General features: G+C 40.8%; 1 protein-coding gene across 1 annotated transcript in view; it reads left to right on the forward strand.

Moving 5' to 3' along the window:
• The window catches only part of LOC122447477 (ATP-binding cassette sub-family C member 4-like), a 1659665-nt gene that overhangs the window by 301097 nt on the left and 1332376 nt on the right, over positions 1–26192 (forward strand). The window lies entirely within an intron of this gene.

Raw genomic sequence — 26192 nt, forward strand, 5'->3', positions numbered from 1 at the left:
CTTTCTTTCTCAAGATTACTTTGGCTATTTGAGGTTTTTTGTATTTCCATACAAATTGTGAAATTATTTGTTCTAGTTCTGTGACAAATACCGTTGGTAGCTTGATAGGGATTGCATTGAATCTATAGATTGCTTTGGGTAGAATAGCCATTTTGACAATATTGATTCTTTCAATCCATGAACACGGTATATTTCTCCATCTGTTTTTGTCCTCTTTGATTTCTTTCATCAGTGTTTTATAGTTTTCTATGTATAGGCCTTTTGTTTCTTTAGGTAGATATACTCCTAAGTATTTTATTCTTTTTGTTGCAATGGTGAATGGTATTGTTTCCTTAATTTCTCTTTCTGTTTTCTCATTGTTAGTGTATAGGAATGCAAGGGATTTCTGTGTGTTAATTTTATATCCTGCAACTTTACTATATTCATTGATTAGCTCTAGTAATTTTCTGGAAGAGTCTTTAGGGTTTTCTATGTAGAGGATCATGTCATCTGCAAACAGTGAGAGTTTAACTTCTTTTCTATCTGGATCCTTTTACTTTTCCTTTTCTGCTCTGATTGCTGTGGCCAAAACTTCCAACACTATGTTGAATAGTAGGGGTGAGAGTGGGCACCCTTGTCTCATTCCTGATTTCAGGGGAAATGCTTTCAATTTTTCACCATTGAGGGTGATGCTTGCTGTGGGTTTGTCATATATAGCTTTTATTATGTTGAGGTATGTTCCTTCTATTCCTGCTTTTTGGAGAGTTTTAATCATAAATGAGTGTTGAATTTTGTCAAGGCTTTCTCTGCATCTATTGAGATAATCATATGGTTTTTATCTTTCAATTTGTTAATGTGGTGTATTACATTGATTGATTTGCGGATATTAAAGAATCCTTGCATTCCTGGGATAAAGCCCACTTGGTCGTGGTGTATGATTTTTTTAATATGTTGTTGGATTCTGTTTGCTAGAATTTTGTTAAGGATTTTTGCATCTATGTTCATGACAGTGATAATTGGCTGTAGTTTCTTTTTTGTGGCTCTTTGTCTGGTTTTGGATTAGGGTGATGGTGGCCTCAATAGAATGAGTTTTGGACAGTTTTACCTCTTCTGCAATTTTCTGGAAGAGTTTGAGTAAGGTTAGGTGTTAGTCTTCCTCTAGAATTCTTGGTAGAATTCAGCTTGTGAAGCATCTGTCCTGGGCTTTTGTTTGCTGGAAGATTTTTTTTTTTTTTTTCGATTTCCTTGCCTGTGATGGGTCTGTTAAGATCTTCTATTTCTTCCTGGTTCAGTTTTGGAAAGTTATACTTTTCTAAGAATTTGTCCATTTCATCCAAGTTGTCCATTTTATTGGCATAGAGCTGCTGGTAGTAGTCTCTTATGATCCTTTGTATTTCAGTGTTGTCTGTTGTGATCTCTCCATTTTCATTTCTAATTTTGTTAATTTGGTTCTTCTCTCTTTGTTTCTTAATGAGTCTTGCTAATGGCTTGTCATTTTGTTTATTTTTTCAAAAACCAGCTTTTAGCTTTGTTGATTTTTGCTATGGTTTTTAGTTTCTTTTGCATTTATTTTGCCCTGATTTTTAGATTCTTTCCTTCTGCTAACCCTGGGGTTCTTCATTTCTTCCTTCTCTAATTGCTTTAGGTGTAGAGTTAGGTTATTTATTTGGTTTTTTTCTTGTTTCTTGATGTAAGCCTGTAATGCTATGAACCTTCCCCTTAGCACTGTTTTTACAGTGTCCCATAGGTTTTGGGTTGTTGTGTTTTCATTTTCATTCATTTCTATACATATTTTGATTTCTTTTTTGATTTCTTCTATGATTTGTTGGTTATTCAGAAGTGTGTTATTTAGCCTCCATATGTTTGAATTTTTAAAAATTTTTTCCCTGTAATTGAGATCTAATCTTACTGCACTGTGGTCAGAAAAGATGACTGGAATGATTTCAATTTTTTTGAATTTTCCAAGACCAGATTTATGGCCCAGGATGTGATCTATTCTGGAGAAGGTTCCGTGTGCACTTGAGAAAAAGGTGAAGTTGATTGTTTTGGGGTGAAATGTCCTATAGATATCAATTAGGTCTAGCTGGTCCATTGTGTCATTTAAAGTTTGTGTTTCCTTGTTAATTTTCTGTGTAGTTGATCTATCCATAGTTGTGAGTGGGGTATTAAAGTCTCCCACTATTATTGTGTTACTATTAATTTCCTCTTTCATACTCGTTAGTGTTTGCCGTACATATTGCGGTGCTCCTATGTTGGGTGCATATATATTTATAATTGTTATATCTTCTTCTTGGATTGATCCTTTGATCATTATGTAGTGTCCTTCTTTGTCTCTTTTCACATCCTTTATTTGAAAGTCTATTTTATCTGATATGAGTATTGCGACTCCTGCTTTCTTTTGTTCTCCGTTTGCGTGAAATATTTTTTTCCAGCCCTTCACTTTTAGTCTGTATTTGTCTCTTGTTTTGAGGTGGGTCTCTTGTAGACAGCATATATAGGGGTCTTGTTTTTGTATCCATTCAGCCAATCTTTGTCTTTTGGTTGGGGCATTCAACCCATTTACATTTAAGGTAATTATTGATAGGTGTGGTCCCGTTGCCATTTCCTTTGTTGTTTTGGGTTCACGTTTATACAACCTTTCTGCATTTCCTGTCTAGAGAAGATCCTTTAGCATTTGTTGAAGAGCTGGTTTGGTAGTGCTGAATTCTCTCAGCTTTTGCTTATCTGTAAAGCTTTTGAGTTCTCCTTCATATCTGAATGAGATCCTTGCTGGATACAGTAACCTAGGTTGTAGGTTATTCTCTTTCATTACTTTCAGGACGTCCTGCCATTCCCTTCTGGCCTGGAGGGTTTCTATTGATAGATCAGCTGTTATCCTTATGGGAATCCCTTTGTGTGTTATTTGTTGTTTTTCCCTTGCTGCTTTTAATATTTGTTCTTTGTGTTTGATCTTTGTTAGTTTGATTAATATGTGTCTTGGGGTGTTTCGCCTTGGGTTTATCCTGTTTGGGACTCTCTGGGTTTCTTGGACTTGGGTGGCTATTTCCTTCCCCATTTTATGGAAGTTTTTAGCTATTATCTCCTCGAGTATTTTCTCATGGCCTTTCTTTTTGTCTTCTTCTTCTGGAACTCCTATGATTCGAATGTTGGGGCGTTTCACATTGTCCCAGAGGTCCCTGAGGTTGTCCTCATTTCTTTTGATCCTTTTTTTTTTTTTCCTCTCTGCTTCATTTATTTCCACCATTTTATCTTCTACCTCACTTATCCTATCTTCTGTCTCCGTTATTCTACTCTTGGTTCCCTCCAGAGTGTTTTTGATCTCATTCATTGCATTATTCATTTTTAATTGACTCTTTTTTATTTCTTCTAGGTCTTTATTAAACATTTCTTGTACCTTTTCAATCTTTGTTTCCAGGCTATTTATCTGTAACTCCATTTTGTTTTCAAGATTTTGGATCATTTTTATTATCATTATTCTAAATTCTTTTTCAGGTAGATTCCCTATCTCCTCCTCTTTTGTTTGACTTGGTGGGCATTTTTCATGTTCCTTTACCTGTTGGGTATTTCTTTGCCTTTTCATCTTGTTTAGATTGCTGTGTCTGGAGTGGACTTTCTGTATTCTGGAGGTCTGTGGTTCCTTTTTATTGTGGAGGATTTACCCAGTGGGTGGGGTTGGACGTTTGGCTTGTCAAGGTTTCCTGGTTGGGGAAGCTTGCGTCAGTGTACTGGTGCGTGGAACTTGATTTCTTCTTTTTGGAGAGCAATGGAGTGCCCAGTAATGAGTTTTGAGTTGGGTCTATGTGTTAGGTGTGACCTTGGGTAGCCTGTATGTTGACATTCAGGGCTATGTTCCTGTGTTGCTGGAGAATTTGCGTGGTATGTCTTGCTCTAAAACTTATTGGCTCTTGGGTGCTGGTTGGTTTCAGTGTAGGTATGGAGGCTTTTGGACGGTCACTTATCACTTAAAGTTCCATGTAGTCAGGAGTTTTCTGGTGTTCTCAGGTTTTGGGCTTAAGTTTCCTGCCTCTGGATTTCAGTTTTATTCTTCCTGTAGTCTCAGGACTTCTCCAACTATACAGCTCTGATAATTAAACTTCTAGGTTAATGGCGAAAAGATTCTCCCCCGTTAGGGACACCCAGAGAGGTTCACAGAGTTACATGAACAGGAGAAAAGGGGGGAGGGAGATAGAGATGAGTAGGAGGAGAAAAAGGGGGACTCAAGAGGAGAGAGACAGATCTACGCAGCTGTCTGTTCCCAGAGTGTTCTCGTATCTCAGACACCTACAAGGATTCACAGAATTGGATGGGGAAGAGAAGGGGAAAAGAGGAAATAGAGGTGTTCTGAGGTAGAAAACAGAGAGTCAAGATTGGGAGGGAATAATCTTCGGTTTTAAGATAGGGCTTCTCTCTTTTTTTTTTTTTTGTAAGGTTATAGTGTAGTGAAGATGAAAATGAAGAGTAGTAGAGGAGTACTAGAGGACTTTAAAAGAAATAAGAGAAAAAGAAAAATAGAAAATAGAAGAGAAAAAGGAAAGAAAAAAAAAAGAAGAAAAAGGAGAAAAAAAAAGAAAGAAAAAAAAGAAAAAGAAAAAAAAATTTTTTTTTTCCCCTAATTAAAAAAATCGTAAAAATCTATGAAAATGAAAGTTAAGGAGTAATGGGGGAGTAATAGGGAATTTTAAAGGAAAATAAAAGAGAAAAAATAAAAAAGAAAAATATAAAAAGAAAAAAAAATTTTTTTTTTTCCCTTACTTAGAAAAAATAGAAAAATTAAAAAAAAAGTAAAAATATGTCTAGGAATTTCTCTGGAGCTGTTGCGGTCAGTGTGGGTTCGGCTCAGTTTCAGATAGCTCCTCGTTCCAGCTTGCACTTCTCGATATCTACAGGGCCCTTCCGGTGAAGTCGGTGTTTTCTTCAGGGATTTTAATCTGTTGCACCAGTCCCTTCTGAAGCGGTTCCCTTTGTTTATTTGGCTTCTGTTTGCCGGTCTCTTCAGAGGCTCATTTCCGCCCTGACACAGGCGGCCGGAGGCGGACTCTTATTCAGGTAGCTAGTTCCGTTGCGCTGCTGGGAGGGGCTGACGCTGCGGGGCGGGGCTGGCGCTGCGGGGCGGGGCTGACACTGCGGGGAGGGGCTGGCCCTGCGGGGGCGGGGCTGACGCTGCGGGGAGGGGCTGGCCCTGCGGGGGCGGGCTGGCGCTGCCGGAAGGGGCTGACGCTGCTTTCTCCGTCTGCGCTGCTCAGGCTCCCGGCTGTTCTATATGGAGCGCGCCCCGCGCTGCGCGAGGTTCCAGCCCTCGGGTGTTACACAAAAGCGCGGAAGGAAAAGCTGCGCCTGCTCTCTGTGCCTTCCCCGTCAGAGCGGTCCAGGCAGCCAGGGGCTTGGTGGGCGCGCTATCCCCAGGTGTGGCGCACCCGCTCCCTTCCGCGGACCCAGTCTCAGTTTCCGCTGGCGCCAGGCGGGTGCGCGCGCCTTCCGCCCTCCGCGTCCCCAGCCCCAGTCCCCGCCCCGCGCCGGTCGGGTGCCTGCGCCCTGTGTCTCGCCGCGACCTTCCCCTCCCCCCTGCTTCCTGCCTCCGGCGGGGCTGGGCCGGTCCGCAGCCTGCGAGCTCTTCTCGGGACTTTCCCCGTCCCTTTGTTCTGCGAACGGCCGGCAGTGTGTTCCGGCCGGTCAATTTTCTCTCTCTCCTTTGGTCTCCCACAGTTCAAGTTGGCACCTCACAGAAGCTCCCCCCGATTGTCCTCAGGGCACTCAGGCCCGGACCCTAGCCCAAGCAAGGCCGCCTAAGACTCCCTTCCCGGGACGGGTCTCCGTCCTTAGCTCTTTTGTCTCACTTTTTATCTTTTATATTTTGTCCTACCTCCTTTCGAAGACAATGGTCTGCTTTTCTGGGCGCCTGATGACCTCAGCTAGCGATCAGAAGTTGTTTTGTGAAGTTTGCTCTGCATTCGGTTATTCTTTTGATGAATTTGTAGGAGAGAAAGTGGTCTCCCGGTCCTACTCCTCCGCCATCTTGGCTCCTCCCCCTGTCTTTTATTTTTACCTAACAATACTCCTTAGCTTTTTCACTGTCTGTAAAGTTCTTTCACATATGAAAATCAATTACAAAAGAACTCCACAAGGTAAGTTTTGTTTTCATATCCAATATAGAAACATAAACAGATACATGACAGTTAAATATTTCAGATAGCAGAGTATGTAATTACTGGATATCAGTCTTTAGCTGAAAAGTCCCAAGCCTTTTCTTCTTCTGATGATGGCAGGTATATTTTCTGTTCCTCCATGATATCTGTCCTATTTTGGTAGAGTTTGCATGTGAGGAAGTTTCCTCTCCGCCCCAGCTGATGTCCTCTGCTTTGTACAGTTTCAGGATCCTGGGCAGAACCTGGTTTTCTGTCTTTTCTCTTGAAGCAGGTGGCCTTTGCCTATTGTCAATGCAGGGTACAGGGTGGGCTTGCTGTCATCGTTTAATCTCTAAATTGTGTCCGTCTCTTTATGACCCCATGTAGTATAGCCTGCCAGGCGCCTCTGTCCATGGGATTTTCCAGGCAAGAATACTGGAGTGGGTTGCTATTTCCTCCTCCACAGAAGATTTTAGTACTTGAGATGATGACATTCAAATTAAAACTATAGTTTTATGGAGCACAAATGGCGAGATTATAGAGATTGGATGTAACTGTATCAGGCAAAACTTTATGAATCATTATTATTCATTCCAAACAGAGCCATGAAAACACTATGTTGTTTTCTTTGTAGAATACTTTTTTTACATTTTCTTGTCTACAGTATTTTTCTACATCTTTCATTTAAATATCTGACACAGCTCCCTGTCACTTCTTACTTTGCACCTTTGTGGGGGCCCTCCCTCTGCTGGGAATACACTCTCATCTTCCTTATTCTCTGGCCTCTGCCAACCCTGACTCCAGCTTATCTTCTCAAGATCCACATTCATGCAACTTGCTCTCACTCCACTGCTCTGTGTTACACAATTCTGCTCTGAGCTCCTGTGGGGGCTGTGTGGCTGCCTCTTTCTAATGTTTTGTTATCTCACAGTTTGGGGGTGTCTTATTCTCTTCGTCCACAAGTTCATGAACTCCTGGAGGTGATGGGGTGTGTCTTTCTGTCATCAGTGAGGAGCCTGACCCAGGACTTGTGGTTTTGAATGGTTGTTGAATGCATGTTCAAATCCAGGCTCATTGGTCCAAAATGTTTAAAAGAGTGTGATTCTAAATCTTCTTTAGTTGGAAGAGTGAAGTGGTGCTGCAATGTGTGGTCCTGGTTTGGGGGCAGACCTCCAGGTGTGCACTGTGTAGTGTTTCCATCACGTGAGGGATAGTTTACCTGTGACTCCCTAGAAAGTGGCCACTCACACAGGGCACTTGAATTCATGCCTTGGATGTTGATGATTGTTTTAAAATCTATTTTCTACTCTCTTTTCCAGAAAGGAAATTTCCAAGATTCTGAAAAGTTCCTACCTCAGAGGAATGAATTTGGCATCATTTTTTGCTGTAACCAAAATCATGATTTTTGTCACCTTCATCACCAATGTAGCTCTGGAAAAGGTGATTACAGCCAGCCAGGTGTTTGTGGTGGTGACGCTGTATGAGGCTCTGCGGTTTACGAGCACCCTCTACTTCCCCATGGCCATTGATAAGGTGTCAGAGGCCATCGTCAGCATCCGAAGAATCAAGGTTTGGGAACAAATAACTTTTTAAAGTTGTAGGTGTATTTTACATAAAATGCCTTATTTTATTTGGTGTGACTGTGTGCCATTTAGGTGAGGTTTAGCTCTCTGTGCCAAAGCTGGAGTCATTCCAAACTCTCTTATGTACTCTGCTCTCTTCTTTGATGGAGTATATTATAAATATCATAAGTTCCCTGCTCATTTATTGACAACAGTAGGAACAACACAGGACTCTCTACATACAAGTGATGACTTCAGGGTGATTAATATGTCTAAAGACAAGAGAAGCGAACAGGTTGCCTCTCCTTTGCTCACTCAAAACTAGATAGTGAGTGTACACAGTCCTGGAGTGAACAGGATTCCTCTCTGGGCTGGGAGGGAAAAAACTTGCTGAGAGGTCCTTGCTCCTTGGGCAGGAAGATTGACTTAGTTCTCTGTTGGAAACGGGTTCTTTCCTCCATAGGTGGTTTGCTTGTTAATTTCTGAGCTTGCCTTTAGGACCTGCCTTTTCCTCTCTGCCTCTTTTCACTGCTTAATTCTGTCTCTAACTGGACTCTTCCCTTCAAATTTGTGATTCCAACCATACCCACTATGATTTTTTCCTGGCTGTCCCTAAATTGCCTTGGGCAAATAATTTATATCATCAAGACAAGGGCCTGGCACACAGTAGGTGCTCAGTTATTTGTGTGTTTATGAATAAATCTAAAATCAAAATAAACTGGTTCTGTGAGTCAGCCTGGGCATGAGCTTGAGTGTCTAGGCTTTATGAAAAATTTGATTTGTTTCTACTTCTCCACAGTGATGGGCAGCTAGTAATAGACCTCTAGTGAAGTTAGATAGTTCTCCATGTGATTATATTTTATTTTTGGGTCTTGTCATAAAAGCCAGTCTTTTTTGTGATGAAGTTTCTATGCTATAAAAAACCATTTCCCATAAAACACATCAGTCATATGGGGTCAGTTCTGGTACCCTGAGTTTGTCATTCTTTCTGATGGGGGCTTCTAGCAACACCTATAAGGCTTGGTCCATGCAACTTGTTAAAAAATTGCTTTTTCATGACTTTTACATCTTGAAATAAGACATTTAGGAATATCCTTGGACTGTAGTGACATTCTTAGTGACACATTAACCTATCCAGATGGAAGCTTCATATGTGTGTTGTGCTATTGTGGTTTTGTTATTACTGCTGCCACAGCTGCTATCCTTGGTCATAGCTACCAGTGATCTACTTGTGGTCTGGGCCCTCTTGAACCCTTTATGCATCATGCCATCTCATTTAATCAGGAAAGCAATTGAGTGCGTAAACATTAGTGTCGCTGCTTTACAGGTAAGGAAACAGGTTCCTGTATCAGTTGAAATAGCTCACCCATCCTCACACAGCTTGCAAATGACAGAGGTAGGATTCTGACCAAAGCCTGATTTCTTAACCATTGTTACATTGCTTTCTATGTACCTTCTGTCATGTGGGCTATCTCATTAAATATGTTTTTTATCATCTCTTCTTACTCTGAAGACCTTTGAAGTCCCTGTTTCTTGAAGAATCAAGTTTAAAAGTCTGGGCTCCACTGTCCTCTCTGTTTCTCAGCACATGGGGACTGGGGTGGGGAGGAGGAAAGGGGCTTGTCTGTGACCTGCCGTATTCATCTCCACTTTGAGGCCTTGGCTCACTCTGCTCAGCCTCCTGGATTGCTTTCTCTTCTGTCCTTGATTTAAGTAAATGCTGCTGAGCTGCAGCCTCATGACCCTCTCCCAGCACTTTTGTTGACATTGATCTGGGGTTTTCATCTATATGCACAGCCAGCCTCATGTCAGTTGGGGTGATGCTGACTCCCTGGGAGTGTTCTGAGCCCTTGACAGCAGACTGTCTGTAGTGGTTCTTTAGTGTAGTGCCTGGTCCATGCTGGACACATCATGGGTATCAAATAAATGCTGGATTGACTGAGACAACAGTTACAGGAAATGACTGGGTCCCTACAATGGCCCAGGGTGGGTCAGTCTGCACTAGAAGCTGGAGAAATGCAGAGGAGGGAGCAGATTGGAGTTAGGCATTCCTGGAACATTGGGTCTTGATGGGAGTGTCAAATCAGGGAAGCTGAATCTTATCCAGAGTGGAGATAGGTCTGAATCTTCTGCTTGTTCTGTGCATCCATCTGTGTATCTGAACCCAGCCTGACTGCACTTGGTGAACCTGCTCTCTAAAGAGAGGTGCCCTGCACAGCCAGGTGTTCATGTAGCTCCTGATGGCCTGGCTCCTGGGCCTTGTAGTAAGCTAGAAACACTGTTACTTGTTTAACAAAAATTGTCTGTCTTGATGGCCATCATAAAAGAAGATTTATACCATGAGGCTTTATGCTAAAATTCATCTCTAGTCTGAAGGTGCTCTTGAGACAGAATTCCCTCCTCTTTGGAATTGGTCAGTCTAGTTTCTCTTAAGACCTTTGACTAACTGGATGAGGCCCACTCACATTATGGAGGATAATCTGATTTACTCAGACTCTACTGATTTAAATGTAGATCTCATCTAAAAATGCTTTCATTGTAATATGTGTTTGAGCAACTGTCTGGGGGCTGGTCTGACAAGTGTCTGGTTAATAAAATTAATCAACACACCCTCTTGAATCTCCATATCTTCCTTTTAGCTCCTGGATGTGACTTTGTCCTCACTAAGCCATGTGTTTATGGATTTCTTTCCTTCTCTGAGCTCCAAACTTATTACAGACAGTGCCTCATTCATTTTCGTAGTGCTCAGAAATAGCAGATGCTCAGAAAATGTGCAACTGAAGGGACATACCAGCTCCATCATGTCTGGGATCCTGCAAATACCTAACCATTAAGCATGGTTGTAGTGGAGACAGTGATAACTCTGATTCTCTGATGGATGATGTGACGCACCAGAGAGTGTAGCACGAAAGGGGTCCTGTAGAAGGTTTCCAGGGAATTGTGCTCAAATACTTGGGTGAATTTTTATTTCTTTTCTACTAAAATGAACTCATTGTCTAAGGCCTGAAACTTCTTCCTGTGTAGGTGTGTGCAGTAACATTAAAATTATGACCTAGGGAGAACTTTGAATTTTCCTGGTGCTGACTTTGTCAGGCTGCTTTGTGTCCTGATGAAGGACACACCTTTGATTTGGGAATAACATCTAAATTTTCTCTTCATGGCTGGAAGGTGGTCTTGAAATTTAGAGGTCTGTTGATGGTAATTTGCAGTAAAGGTAGGGCAAATAGCTGAGAATAAGAGTGGTGAGATTCTTTGCGTTGGAAACTGCTCCATTGTGTGTTGAAGTAATTTTGGAAGTTTTTTTTTTTTTTTTTTTTTTTTTTAGATCCTATTAATATAAACTTCTTCAACCCATTTAGTTTTACAACCCTATAAAGAATGTAGTTCTCTAGTTCATGAGAATCACCTGGTGTGCTTATTAAAACTAAATGATCACATCTTGGAGTTTCTGATTCACTATTCCTTTGCTGGGGTCCAACTTACCCATTTCTTTAGTAAGTGTCCCTGTGTCCCTGAAAATAAATCACATTTGGGAAACATTGCCCTAGTTGTAGAATGAAATCTAAAATGTACCTTAGCAAATGCAAAAGATAACAGAACCTTTTTAAAACTAAAATCAGTTGAGAGGAAAAAGCTGTCTTGATTTATGCTTGACTTTTGGGGGTCAAATTTGAATTTATTCATCCAATCATTCCACAAAATAACAAGTCTGGTGCAGCCTTGAGTATGGTGCAGATGAATATATACAGTGGCAGGTAAGCAACTGCAGAGAAGTCCTTCCTACTTGCAATTTATGTTTCATCAAGTGGGAGGTTAATAAAGAATCAAACAGTGAAACCTGATGTGCATTTCTGTGTCAATAGTCCTTGGAAGGAAAAGTCTGAGGGGTCATGAGTTGCTTTGGCAGAGTCACTGGTGTAGTTTTGGAGGCTGTGGAGAAGTTTGAGCAGGGAAGGCTAAGCAAGTTACCTGGTGAAATCCATGTGTGGGGGTGTGAGAGGTGGGAGGCCGATGCTTCACATTTCCCTGGGGATGGTCATGTGACAAAGGCCTTTTGTGGATAAGAAGGGGGATCCGTGCATTTGAGGAAGCAGAAATGTCTGAGGCTGCAGAGTAGAAAGCTGGAGGCCTGAGCAGGGGACCATACAGGATCCTACAGGAAACATTAAGGTTTTTATCATCTCAAAACTCAGCCTGGCTGCAGCCTGGAGAACAGGGCAATGAGGTGGGGTAGGGACTCAGAGCAGAGGCAGGGAGATGAGTGTGTCAGGAAGCTAATGCAGTACATGGTCCAGGGATGAGATGATGTTGTTTGGTTTAGGGTGAAATAGAAAGACTTGGCTAGATTTGAGAGCCGCTCAGGGCCACATTTTGAGTTGGGTATTAGGGGCGGGGAGGGGGGAGGTGGATGTCAGGCTCCTTTGGTTTTTCAGGCTGTAAAATCACCTGGATTCACTATGATAAGGAATGCTAAGAGAGAACCAAATCTGAGGAGATGACTAGTCTGGACTTAGTTTTGGATTCTGAGTGCATTTTAAAATACTCAGTGTTTGCTGTAAGACCCACCTCACTGAGCAGCCATTGGCTGGATTCAGCCTCCTGTCCTGTTATCTAACAGGTAGCAACAATTATTGGATTATCATTTTCTTTCTTTCCATACCTCTCACTTAGATGTGATGATGCTCAACTAGAAGGTGAAAAGAGCAGCAGGAGTGGAAGAAAAGGTCAACTGAGTTTACTGACCAGGTGGTCAGAACTGGGCAAGATTTGACCACAGATGGGCTGGAGGTGTGGTGGGCATGCAGAGTTTAGAACACAGTGTGGTGTTGGGACCTCCTGCCCCATGGCCTCCTGCAGCCTGGGGCTCAGTAGACTAGGGGTTTCATCATCCAGAATTTCTGTTCAGGTCATGTCTGGGAGCCCTAGGAAGGAAACACACTACCCCTGCCCACCTTGGAGGTGGTGCGGTGGTCCAATCCCATGAGCAGACCTACACATGGTCTTCATAGTGTTGTGTCTTCTTGTTTACATGTGCTTTTCAGTTTCGTCTTTCCCATGTACAAAATATGAATGATTTACTGTGACTTTACAGGCCCCAGAAGTCCCTCTATTTTATCTTAATAAGGAAAATGGACTGAAGCTCTTGTCTTTGAATGACTCCAATAGGATTGTAAATATCTTGAAAGCACTATAAGTCTTCAATGACTTTCACATCCAGTAAAATGCATCTCTGAAGTTATATTATTCATAAAACTGCTTAAATTTTCCCCCACTGGCCACTGGGAAGTCAATCTTTTTGGCTGAAGTTCTGACTTTGGTATTTTCCCACATGATCTGTTCTGGGTCTGCACATCATCTGTAATTTATTTTCAGCTTTGTTTTGTTTTGTTTTGTTTATTAGCCTGAGCACTAGAAAAGAATCAAGCCAGAATTTCTGACACCTTTACAAGCTGATTATGTGTTGGAATCTCATTTAACCCCTGTAAGATTGTGACATCTTTTCTCACTCAAACCTATTTATTTGTGGAGAAGTGTTGGGAATTTCTGTCCTACTATGTACACACTGGTGGTGTCTGGTATCACCAACTCGATGGTCATGAGTTTGAGCAAGCTCCAGGAGTGGGTCATGGACAGGGAAGCCTGGCATGCAGCAGTCCATGGCGTCGCAAAGAGTCAGACATGACTGAGCAACTGAACTGAACATGTGCACACACTGAATATTGAGTTTTTGTCCTCGTAACATATTTAAGCAGAAACTGGCATTTGATTCTGTCTAGACAAGATGTACAATATATACATACAGCTTTTTGCTTGTTGCTGTATTAGCTCAGCCTGTGTAAAGCTGTAGCAATGCAGGTTGGATGGATCTGAAGAGCCCTATAGTCTATTCCTTCCCTTACCCATGATTTGCTGACTCTGTACAAGGCTTGGTCTCTGTTGGAGTTGGAACTAGTGTCTGTAAGTGTGTGAATGATGTAGTGTCTATATCTCCTGTGTGACATATAGGAGAATCCCTCATGGGATACAGGGGTAGGGAGGACAGTGCCAGCTGGGGATGTACTGACAGATTTCCAGCAGGATTAGTTTTACAGATGGGCTGGAAGGGTGGGTGGGTTAGTACTCAGGGCGTCCAGGCAGAGGCCACCAGGGGAGTGTGGACTTAGGTGGTTATGGATCACTGGGGGATATTAAGTATGGTGGACACTCTCAGAGGTGTTGTAAAGAGATCAAGAGGGAGTGCTGTTGGGGAGGGCTAGGGAAGGAACTAGGGAAAAAACCCAACAACATTGTATCAGTATTTGAAATGATTAATAGTAAGTTAGACTCTGAAATTATGTTGCTTCAAGAGAAAAGGAAAATTGGGAGATGGATGAGCTATGGCAGAACAGACAAGAGCTGCTATGTGACTGATGATGGGAGAGGTGATATGAAGAGAGAACTCAGGCTGGGGTGATTGAGAGTCTGCAGAGGAGTCTTCAGACCACTATTCATCCATCCTGCCTCCTGCTGGACATGGGCTTGGGGTGGATAGGAGTAGATGTGCCCCATGTTAGGTTCTCAGTGAGCCTGGATGAGAGGAGGAGGAAACGAGAGGATTGTATCTCCTGACTGCTGGTCTTTGAGAGAAATGCAAGGGTACTACCTTCTTTTTCCTGCACAGAAGCAGGTTTCATGATCAGTTTTTGCCAATTGTTCTTTTGAAGAGGAAGATTGCAATCACATTTGTAGCTCTGTGGTGTGATAGATGAGAATGTCAAGGACTTGAAGGATGTTTATGATTCTTAGGGGAGTAGGTTCCTATTCAAATGTTCTCTTTTTTTTAAATTTTTTTTTTATTTTTTATTAGTTGGAGGCTAATTACTTCACAACATTTCAGTGGGTTTTGTCATACATTGATATGAATCAGACATAGAGTTAAATGTTCTCTTTCTCAAACATCCCCAGAAGCTTTTATCAGTTGCCCCTGTGTTGGTAGGGATTTGGTTTGCCTCTGGGTCCTAGAATTGCCCATATTAAAGCTGCTTACAAGGATAGTTTGCTTTTGTCTCATGCAGGAGTCCTTGTAAGTCTATGTATTCTTTTCCTGGGGCTGCCTTTACAAAGTAACACAAACCACAAGACCTAAAATCACAGATGTTTATTGTTTCACAGTCCTGGAGGCTTAAAGTCTGAAATCACGGTGTCAGCAGGGTCACGATCTCTCTGAATCTTGTAAGGGGGAATCCTTTGTCAACTCTGTTAACTTAAATGGTTTCAGACAAACCTTGGTTTTCCTAGGCTTGTAATTGCCATCACTCCAGCCTCTGTCTCCATCATCATATGCCTGTTTTCTGCCAGTGTGTCTGTCTCTGCATCTCTCTTCTTACAAGGGCACTAACCACAGTGGATTCAGGGCCCACCCTACTCCACTGTGATCTCACCTTAATGGATTACACCTATAACAATCCTATTTCCAGACAAAGTCACATTTTGAGCTAACTGGGGTTAGGACATATCTTTTTTGTGGTGATACAACTCTCCCCATAACAAGTCCCATGGCTAGTGTGAACCTCTGTGGTGTTGGGACCCAGACTCTTTCTCTCCTATTATGTTACTCCTCTGCATGTGACCTTGACCCAGCTGGCAGCCTCCAAGGCTCAGGCTGTGGGGTGGAGGAAGGTCCTGGATGCTGTCACTCTCCACTGACCTCGATTTAGGCAATGGCTGTGCTTATCTGCTTGTGAGGCTGGAGAGAGAGGCCCTCCTTGCAAACTGCCACGTGCAGCCAAACTCCAGGGTTTCTTACCACAGAAGAATGAGAGCAGATTTTGAGGATAGTCAGCAGTCTCTGCCACACGTTCATAGTTCTTAGGGGTGTGGGCAGTGGAGGTGGTCTTAGTTGTTTACTCAATTTCTCTACCACTGTAGTTTCTTTCACTGAGTTATTAATGCATCTAACATTTGCAGGGCAAGAGAGAGTTTTCTGGCATATATTTATGTTAGCTTTGTAGTGGTTTACAGGACTTGGTTTTATTCAGCTAAATCACATTGAATGACTGCTAAGTGCTGTGAAAATAGCAAGAAGTGGAAGATGTAGCCATTCCTGTTGAGCCAGAGAGAAGGCACTGACTAAAGAGAAGAGATAAATGACAGTGAAAAGAGGCTTGTGAAGTATTTTTAAGAGGTAGAAATTTAATAAAAACATTTTCTTTTTAGAATGATAAAAAGTGATAGTTAATGAAAAGCAGTGATGATATTGATTTAACACACGTGAGAAAAGCAGAGTGTTCTTAAGTGCTCACATGAGGGTCACGACCCACGACAGGCAGAGCCAGAGTTTTCATTCAGCATTTCTATGTAGGTCTTGTGTTCCCAGCCTGTCTTGTGCCACCTGATTGAAGAAGGCCTGGGAATGGCCTTCCTCTCTATGTTCCTAGCAGTGTCATGTGGTGCTTGGTGCATAGTGGGATTCAGTAAATATGTATGGAATAATTTCCTATCAGCTCCCATGTTTATTGCTGGTAGCACAGTACTCTTGCCTGGAAAATCCCATGGATGGAGGAGTGTGATAGGCTGCGGTCCATGGGGTCGCTAAGAGTTGAACATGACTGAGCGACTTCACTTTCACTTTTCACTTTCATGCATTGGAGAAGGAAATGGCAACCCATTCCAGTGTTCTTGCCTGGAGAATCCTAGGGACAGGGGAGCCTGGTGGGCTTCTGTCTATGGGGTTGCACAGAGTCAGACACGACTGAAGCAACTTAGCAGCAGAAGCAGCAGCAACACAAAACTAAAGCAGTGTAAAGGTCCACGTTCTAAATGTGTTGGATTTTGGAGCTATATTTTCTCCCTAGGGAAAAACTTGTACACTGAGAAACGTTGAGAAAGTTGCAGATAGACTCATGGCCAGGCACTCTATTTATATCATATATACACATGCATATACACACATTATACACACACACACTCCCTTATATAAAGAACTCTATGTATACTATATGTCCTATATTATGAATGTACATACTATATCCTGTAATAATAGTGTATGTTATTCTATATATTAGTTTGTTCTGATGTGAACCAATACTTCAAGTACAAATGGCAAAACAATTTGTAGGTTGTATAGATTTTTACTGCAAATTCCAGGGAAGCAATTACTTTTGTGTGTGTTTCATCCCGCAGACTAAACTGTCTATGTTTTTCCTTTTTCTGTAGAACTTTCTGTTACTTGATGAGATATCACAGCTCAACACTCAACTGCCATCAGATGATAAAACAATCGTGCAAATGAAAGATTTTACTGCTTTTTGGGATAAGGTAATTAGTCCTCCATTCCTAGATCATGATTGCTAATAGATAACTGTGACATAGATTTATTGGCAAATTTTGAGATTTTACCCATGGTGTAAAATGTGACTTGCACATTTACTGAAAATATGTTATAAAAATTCTCAAAATCAGGGATATAATTTGCAACTAACAGAGATTATGTGTAAAATCAGCCTAAGACATTTGACATGTTCTATATTTCATTTTCAAGAGAACTTTCAACATGTTAGCACATCTTGAACTTAAAGTACATATGTTTGTAAAGTTAGAATTTATAGGACTGGAGAGACAAAATGGCAGAGCAATGCCAGATTCTGAAGCTTGAACAGGGAGGGAACCAGTGTTTTGCCCTGGGAAACTGTAGGTGAGGGGACAGGAAGCTGAATGTATGTGGCTCACTATTTTGTTGTCATAACTGAGTGAAAGTAGTAAAATAGAACTCTCAGTATGAGACAAGAAAGGAGTGGAGAAGCTTAAAAAATATTTCTCATGTTTAAAAATCTAGCTTCTTACTGATAGATTTGTATTCCTATAATATCCAAGTCTCCTTTTTAGTGATGAAAAATAATTGTCATTTTTTTAGTATGTTAATGTTTTAGACATATTTTAGAATGTTTTTTAGTATGTTTATGTTCAAGACAGCATAAACAGATGAAGAGATATTCCATGTTCCTGGGTAGGAATAATCAATATTGTGAAAATGACTGTACTACCAAAGATCCAATGCAATCCCTATCGAGTTACTAATGGCATTTTTCATGGAGCTAGAACAAAAATTTCACACTTCTTATGGAAACACAAAAGACCCCAAATATCCAAAGCAGTCTTGAGAAAGAAGAATGGAGCTGAAGGAATCGACCTTCCTGATTTCAGATTATACTGCAAAGGTACAGTCATCAAGACAGTATGGTACTGGAACAAAAACAGAAATATAGACCAATAGAACAAGATAGAAAGCCCAGAAATAAATCCATGCACCTATGGGTACCTTATTTTTGACAAAGGAGGAAACAATATATAATGGGGCACTCTTCAATAAGTGGTGCTTGAAAAACTTGACAGCTACATTGTAAAAGAATGAAATTAGAACACTTCTTAACACCATACACAAAGATAAACTAAAAATGGACTAAAGACCTAAACATAAGACCAGAAACTATAAAACTCTTAGAGGAAACCATAGGCAGCACACTCAATGAGGTAAATCAAAGCAAGACCCTTATGACCACCTCCTAAAGTAACAGAAATAGAAACAAAAGTAAACAAGTGGGACCTGATTAAACTTAAAATCATTAGTACTTCAAAGGAAACTATGAGCAAGATTTAAAGACAATCTTCAGAATGGGAGAAAATAATAGCAAATGAAACAACTGACAAAGGATTACTTTCAAAAATATGCATGAGACAAGTGCTTGGCCCTGGTGCACTGGGAAGACCCAGAGGAATTGGGTGGAGAGGGAGGTGGGAGGGGGGATCGGGATGGGGAATACATGTAAATCCACGGCTGATTCATGTCAATGTATGATAAAAACCACTACAATATTGTAAAGTAATTAGCCTCCAACTAATAAAAATAAATGGAAAAAGATATATGAACAGCTCATACAACTCAATTCCAGAAAGACAAACAACCCAATCAAAGAGTGGGAAAAAGACCTAAACAGACATTTTCCCAAAGAAGACATATAGATGGCTCACAAACACATGAAAAGATGCTCAACATTCCTCATTATTAGAGAAATGCAAATCAAAACTACAATGAGATATCACCTCACACTGATCAGAATGGCCACCATCAAAAAGTCTACAAGCAATAAATGCTGAAGAGGATGTGTAGAAAAGGGAACACTCTTGCACTGTTGGTGGGAATGTAGATTGATATAGCCACTATGGAAGACAGTATGGAGATTCCTTAAAAAGCTAGAAATAAAACCACCATATGACCCAGCAATCCCACTCTGAGGCATATGCCCTGAGGAAACCAAAATTGAAAAAGACACATGTATCCCATTGTTCATTGCAGCACTGTTTAAAATAGGTAGGACATGGAAGCAACCTAGATGTCCATTGACAGATGAAGGGATAAAGAAGTTGTGGTACATATACGCAATGTAATATTACTCAGCTATTAAAAGGAACACATTTGAATAAATTCTAATGAGGTAGATGAAACTGGAGCCTTATAAGTCAGAAAGAAAAATACCAATACAGTATATTAACGCATATACATGGAATTTAGAAAGATGGTAACAACGACCCTATATACAAGACAGCAAAAGAGACACAGATATAAAGAACAGAGTTTTGGACTCTGTGGGAGAAGGTGAGGGTGGGATGATTTGAGAGAATAGTATTGAAACATATATATTACCATATGTGAAATAGATGACCAGCTGAAGTTCGATGCATGAAACAGGGCATTCAAAGCAGGTGTACTGGACAACCCAGAGGGATGCAATGGGGAGGGAGGTTGGAGGGGGCTTCAGGATGGGGGACACAAGTACACCCATGGCAAAAAAAAGTTCTAAAAAAAAAAAGGAAAAATAAAAAAGTTAATGTTTTATAATTCAGTTCTTCCCAGATAAATTTTTTTATTTTGAAGTTTATCCCAATAGTTTATCCAGACTTTGTACTTTTAGTTTTGGGGGCATTTTACTGATCAACTGTAACTTCTCTTTAAAAACAGAAATGATCAGTTACTGACAATTTTCTTAACACTAAGAACGTGTAAAGACATACGCACACCCTTAAGTCTCTCTGGAATATGTCCTGTACTTGGCATGACTTCTCCCTCACATTGGATTGTGTGCTGTTGCATGTACCTCCATGTTTTTTGCTTTCTTACAGAAGAAGTACTTTATGGCCGCTGTTTAGCCTGGACAGGTAATGCATGTAACATGTATTAAAATTGAGGTCTTATCACTCTGACGCACGAAGTCATAATTAATTTCTTAATTCCCTATTTTTTTGTTGTCATTGTTGGTGTTAAATTAGAGCTCTTGTGAAGTTAGAGCTTTGACGGGTATTTATAAGAGTTAATTTGCTGAGAACGACTTCATCATACAAAGTGACTTCCTGCTTCCTTAGCATTACTGAGATTCATTCTTTATCAAATGAAAATGGAGAGATAGTGGAGGTTTCAATTTATTAGTAGAGGGCCAGGTTCATCATGTACTTAAGCTGCCACATCATGGAGATTAATAAAATAGTTAACACCAAGGGTCATAATGAAAGCATAAATGATTAAAAACTTCCTATATTGAATATTCTATTAAATATATTATTTTAGTAAGTTAGTATACATCATAAGATTTGCATTTCAAGTTTCAACTTGTCATTTCAACTGCTAAATTCTGTTACTATCTAATACTGTGTCCATACGGATAGCTGGTAAAAGAAGGAGCCTTCCTAAAGGCAACTGAAGTTGTTTCAGACTCTGGAAGAGAAAAGATTGGATGAAAAGTCCTGTAGAACACATTGTCTTAAAATAGGAAGGAGAAAAATGTGGGCTATGTTTAGCATATCAATGACTATTTTGTTATTTTCTCCACTTTCTGAAGTAATGTGTGTTACTTTATTGAAATGGGCAGATCTTTATAAACTTTAATTCGCAGGAATCAGAAACCCCAACCCTACAAGGCCTTTCATTTACTGTCAGACCTGGTGAACTGTTAGCTGTGGTTGGACCTGTGGGAGCAGGAAAGGTAAGCCATGATACCTTGGTCAGCTTGCTGCAACACCACAGCCCCTGTTAAATTCTCAGAGTTGAGGGACTTCCCTGGTGGTCCAGTGGTTAAGAATCTTCCCTCCAATGCAGGGGACATGGGTTGGATCCCTGGTCAGGGAACTAAGATCCAACATGCCTCAGGGCAACTAAATGTGTGTGCTGCAATGAAAGATCTTAAGTATTGCAACTATGACCCAACACAGCCAAAAATAAATAAATAAATAAATATTTTAAAAAATTCTTAAAAGTTGAGCCTAAAGCTGTGTATAGCACAGTTTGAACTGGGCAAATCTAGAATCGCTTTCCTCTAGGAAAAGCGGCATTTGTTTTGCAAGAAGGTTTCATGGCCACATAAATCTGGATAAATGCACACTGTGTTTTCCTTCTTGGTGTTTCACGTTGCACAGTTGGGAACTGCTTATTGGGACTTTGGACATCTCAGTGAAGGAAATTATTTATGTGACATCTATTCAGGACAGAATGAGACAGTAGGGACTTCTTTTTGTGATGGCAGTCCCTCCAGGAAGTCTGGAGGTTGTGAAGGCTCTTCCAGGAAGCTTTGAGCATTTTCTCACATGACTTGACTTGATCCTGTAAGTGCACATGTAGTAAATGTGCAGCCATGTGCTGGAGCTAAAGATACAGATGTGAGCAAGACCCTGACACCTCTGCTGTCCAGAGACTACCAGGGTCTGGGGTGAGACAGATATGCAGGCAGACTATTTTAGCCCAGTGTGCTAGCACTGTGATGTGGGGACACAGACACACCACATCTGTGTGGCGTACAAGATTTGAAGGACATGTGTACATGCACTTAGTCTCTTGTGTTCTGTACAACAAAATACAGAAACCTAAACATAAGTGTGTACATGAGAGGTTGATGATTTCTTCTGTGATGAACTTTTGCTCTTCGGACACAACTCACTTCAGAGTTCTTTTAATAATCATCTTTGGATATAGTTTTCACATGTAGCTTTTTAAGAACAAGTATTTGTCAAGTGAAGGATACCCAGATGTAGAAACAGCTGCATAAACATCAGACACAAGAAATACACATCCTGCTGGGCTGCTCTGCTAGTTAAGAATTTTAAACATTTTTATTTAGTCTTTGTTGAGGATAGCGCTTCATTTGGGGGAAATTCTTGGGCACAGTAGATTGCTATAGCATTTTATTAGTATTTCTTGTCAACTGTGGGTTTACATTGACCAACAGTGTTATTTTCAACTTTTTGGTTGCAACTGCCAGAACTATACTTGATCCTGTTCTAAACACAAGCGTTCTATCGTGTATCAAGCACCAGGGTGGGGTTGGCTGTACTGCGGGGCATGTTCCGTCCTGAGGTCCTGAGTGCTGCCTGTTTATGTGTGTGTGTTGCCATCTGTTTCAGTCGTCACTGTTGCATGCTCTGCTGGGGGAGCTGCCCCCAAGCCAGGGACAGGTCATTGTGTACGGGAGGATCATGTATGTTTCTCAGCAGCCTTGGGTGTTCTCAGGAACTGTGAGGAGTAACATTTTATTTGGGAAGAAATATGAAGAAGAACGATATAAAGAAGTAATAAAGGCTTGTGCTTTGGAAGAGGTGAGTCTTAAGTTGGATATACTTGAATTTTAAATAATGATAGTGTTGGTTTAACCTACAAGGTTTGGTGAGAGCTTTTATTTTTTATTTATTTTTTTTAATTTGAAAAATCTTTGATTATTGCTGATTATTTGAATCTGGTCTTCTGGGTAAATATGCAGGTATATACATTGCTGTTTTAATGCTGATATGATAACACAGAATGCCTTTTTTCCTTCTCTTGAGTGGATCAGTTCATTCTGTGAAGTTTCATTCACTTTTAACAATTACAGAAATTTCTAAAATAGCAAGCATAGTGTAATGAACCCTCATGTGCCATCCCCAGCTTCAACCAGGATCAGCTGGTGGCCATCTTGCTGCATCTCTACCCTTGCCCTCTGCCTGCCCCACCCCCAACCTAGATGATTCTGGAGCAGATCCTAGATATCATATAAGTTCACCTGTCAACAATTCATTAGTTTCCTCTAAGAGAAAAAAATATTTTCTCTTTGGAAAAAAAGCACCACATTATTTCACCTGAAAAATAACCCAAATTCCAGAATGTCATCAACCTTCTAATTTGAGTTTACATGTTGTTAGACATCTCACCGAGAAATCTCGTTCACTGTTGTTGGAATCAGATTCCACATAAGGTCTGTCCATTGTGCTTAACTATTGCCTCCTCAATCCCTTTCAGTCTGTAGATTTCCCTCTTTACTTCAGTTTTGATTTATAATTTATTATCTAAAGAAAATAGAATACTTAAGTTTCTTCTTAATACTGCATCATTTTGTTGGGAAAGAAATTGTTTTCAGAAAGGGCATCAGTTTTCACAGAAAATGGCAAAATGAAATATTTAATTCTATATTAGGATTTAGATGAAATTAGTGAATAAATGAGGAAAATTGAACTTACCTGATGGGAGAATATAATTTGGCAGAAAGAAAGAAAAATGTAAATACTGATAAATAGTTTGTTATTCTCTTGGGTTATAAACATCAGTGAAAAACAGTTTTAAAGGGCTCCCCCTGGTCTCTTCAATGCAGTCTGGACATCAGACTATTCTTTTATAGTGTGAGGAAAAGGCTGGGACAGACTTTCAAAGGTTTGGTGTTAAAGGCTCCAAACTCTCTTTGTGAGGAAATAGTAGTTCTGCTTGAACAATGGCTTGAACATCATAGATTGTATCAGGCAAGCAGCATTTTATGATAATGTGGACAGAACAGAATTATTCGTTTAATAGCTGCTATTTCTTTCTCCTAGGCTTGTGTTAATGGGAGATTGTGCTTTTGCAGAGATGATGTGAAGTTAGAAGGAATGAGCTAGATTTTTATTAAATGGTGTACAGACTGCATAAGAAAAGAAGAGTGGAAGCAAATGTGAAAGAGTGAGACAATAGCTCCTATTTATTCAGAGTCCACGTGCAAATCATTTTTGTATCTGTCTCTCTCATGTGCACATGCACACACATAAACAGGAATATGATTTATTAATTCTTTATGAGTGTCCTTGATGTTCCTATCTTCATTTAACAGTAGGAGAAACTGAGACTTGGGAGGTCAAAGAGCTCATCTCTCCATTTTCAGCTCAAGTTCAGATCTGTTTCTGCATAACCCTAGATTCCATGGAAGGTGGGGAGTGGAGTAAACAGATTTCAGGCATTTCCTCTTTCCCTTAATGACATCCAGCTCCTGACACCTAGATCAAATTCCAGAGACCCAGCCAGGGTGTGTCTGTTTTATTCATGACCTTGCTTTTCTGGTAAAGAAAGAGGCACACCCTGGTTAAGGTCTCTGTTTACATCCCACCTTCCACTTTCATCCATTGCTCACTTTTTAAGGAGTTCTTCTAAACTTCCTCAATTGAGAGGCAGCACAACACCATGGATATGTGATGTGAAAGAGCAGAAATCTCTGAACTGACATGAGCTGGGTCATATTCTAGGTCTTCTGTTCAATAGCTGAAAAGGAAAGATATATCTATTTGAATGCAGAGTTCCAAAGAATAGCAAAGAGAGATAAGAAAGCCTTCCTCAGCAATCAATGCAAAGAAATAGAGGAAAACAATAGAATGGGAAAGACTAGAGATCTCTTCAAGAAAATTAGAGATACCAAAGAAATATTTCATGCAAACATGGGCACAATAAAGGACAGAAATGGTATGGACCTAACAGAAGCAGATGATATTAAGAGGTGGCAAGAATATACAGAAGAACTATACAAAAAACATCTTCACCACCCAGATAATTACAATGGTGTGACCACTCACCTAGAGCCAGACATCCTGGAACATGAAGTCAAGTGGGCCTTAGGAAGCATCACTATGAACAAAGCTAGTGGAGGTGATGGAATTCCAGTTGAGCTATTTCAAATCCTAAAAGATGATGCTGTAAAAGTGGTGCACTGTATATGTCAGCAAATTTGAAAAACTCAGCAGTGGCCACAGGACTGAAAAAGATCAGTTTTAATTCCAATTCCAAAGAAAGGTGATGCCAAAGAATGCTCAAACTACCCCACCATTAATGTTCAACATTCAGAAAACTAAGATCATGGCATCTGGTCCCCCTTACTTTATGGGAAATAGATGGAGAAACAGTGAGAGACTTTATTTTTGGTGGCTCCAAAATTACTGCAGATGGTGATTGCAGCCATGAAATTTAAAGACACTAACTCCTTGTAAGGAAAGTTATGACCAACCTAGACAGCATATTAAGAAGCAGAGACATTACTTTGCCAACAAAGGTCCATCTAGTCAAAGCTATGGTTTTTCCAGTGGTCATGTGTAGATGGGAGAGTTGGATCATAAAGAAAGCTGAATGACAAAGGATTGATGCTTTTGAACTGTGGTGTTGGAGAAGACTCTTGAGAGTCCCTTGGACTGCAAGGAGATCCAACCTGTCCATCCTAAAGGAAATCAATCCTGAATGCTCATTGGAAGGACTGATGTTGAAGCTGAAACTTGAATACTTTGGCCACCCGCTGGGAAGACCTGACTCATTTGAAAAGACCCTGATGCTGGGAAAGATTGAAGGCAGGAGGAAAAGGGGATGACAGAGGATGAGATAGTTGTATGGCATCACTGACTCAGTGGACATGAGTTTGAGTAAACTCTGGGAGTTGGTGATGGACAGGGAGGCCTGGTGTGCCTCCAGTCAATGGGGTTGCAAAGGGTCGGACACGACTGAGCAACTGAACTGACCCTCAGAACAGTGATGTGACCTCACTTAGTCTCAGTTTCCTCATCTGGGAAATGGGGCCAGTACTTACCATGCAGCTTGTTGCAAAGATTAGAGATAATCAGTATCAGGGTGCAGCACAGTGCTTGGTGCACAGATCTTACCCACCAGGAGCTGAGAGAAGCTATGTGCACGCATACAAATTATTGAGCAGAATAAGACAGGTCCTTCAGAAGAAATGTAAGCAAAACTTTAGGAACCCAGCAGGAAGAGAGTGACTCCAGGATGGTTTCATGGGAGAGTGTGTTTGGGCTGAGCCTGGAAGGATGGGCAGGATATTGACAGGCCATGAGAGGAGGGGCAATTCCAAAGGGAAGACAAGTGGTAAAGGGTAAAGGAAGGTGTGGGCTTCCATTGTTTGACTCTGGAATCCAGTCCTCCTCTGCCAGGGCGCTCATCAACTGTTTCAACAATCTGCTCCATAGCATTTCTACTGTTAAGTCTCCACCATCACTGAAGGGCCTTTGGTATGTTTCTGGTAGATGGTATCAAACCAACTTCTTCATTTCCTAGTTTGCCTCTAGTTGTGTATCTGCTGTTCAGTGAAAGTTGTTTAAATTTAACTTAGAGTGAAATAACATGAATAAGAACACTTTCCTGTCAGTAGGAATAATTGTAATATACTCTCAAGTCAGGCTTTTCCCTTTAACCTAATCAGAAAATCATGGCTGGGAAATTAGCCTGACTTGCATTTTACCC

Source organism: Cervus canadensis, chromosome 9 (assembly GCF_019320065.1).
Source record: "Cervus canadensis isolate Bull #8, Minnesota chromosome 9, ASM1932006v1, whole genome shotgun sequence".
NCBI classification, from domain to species: domain Eukaryota; kingdom Metazoa; phylum Chordata; class Mammalia; order Artiodactyla; family Cervidae; genus Cervus; species Cervus canadensis.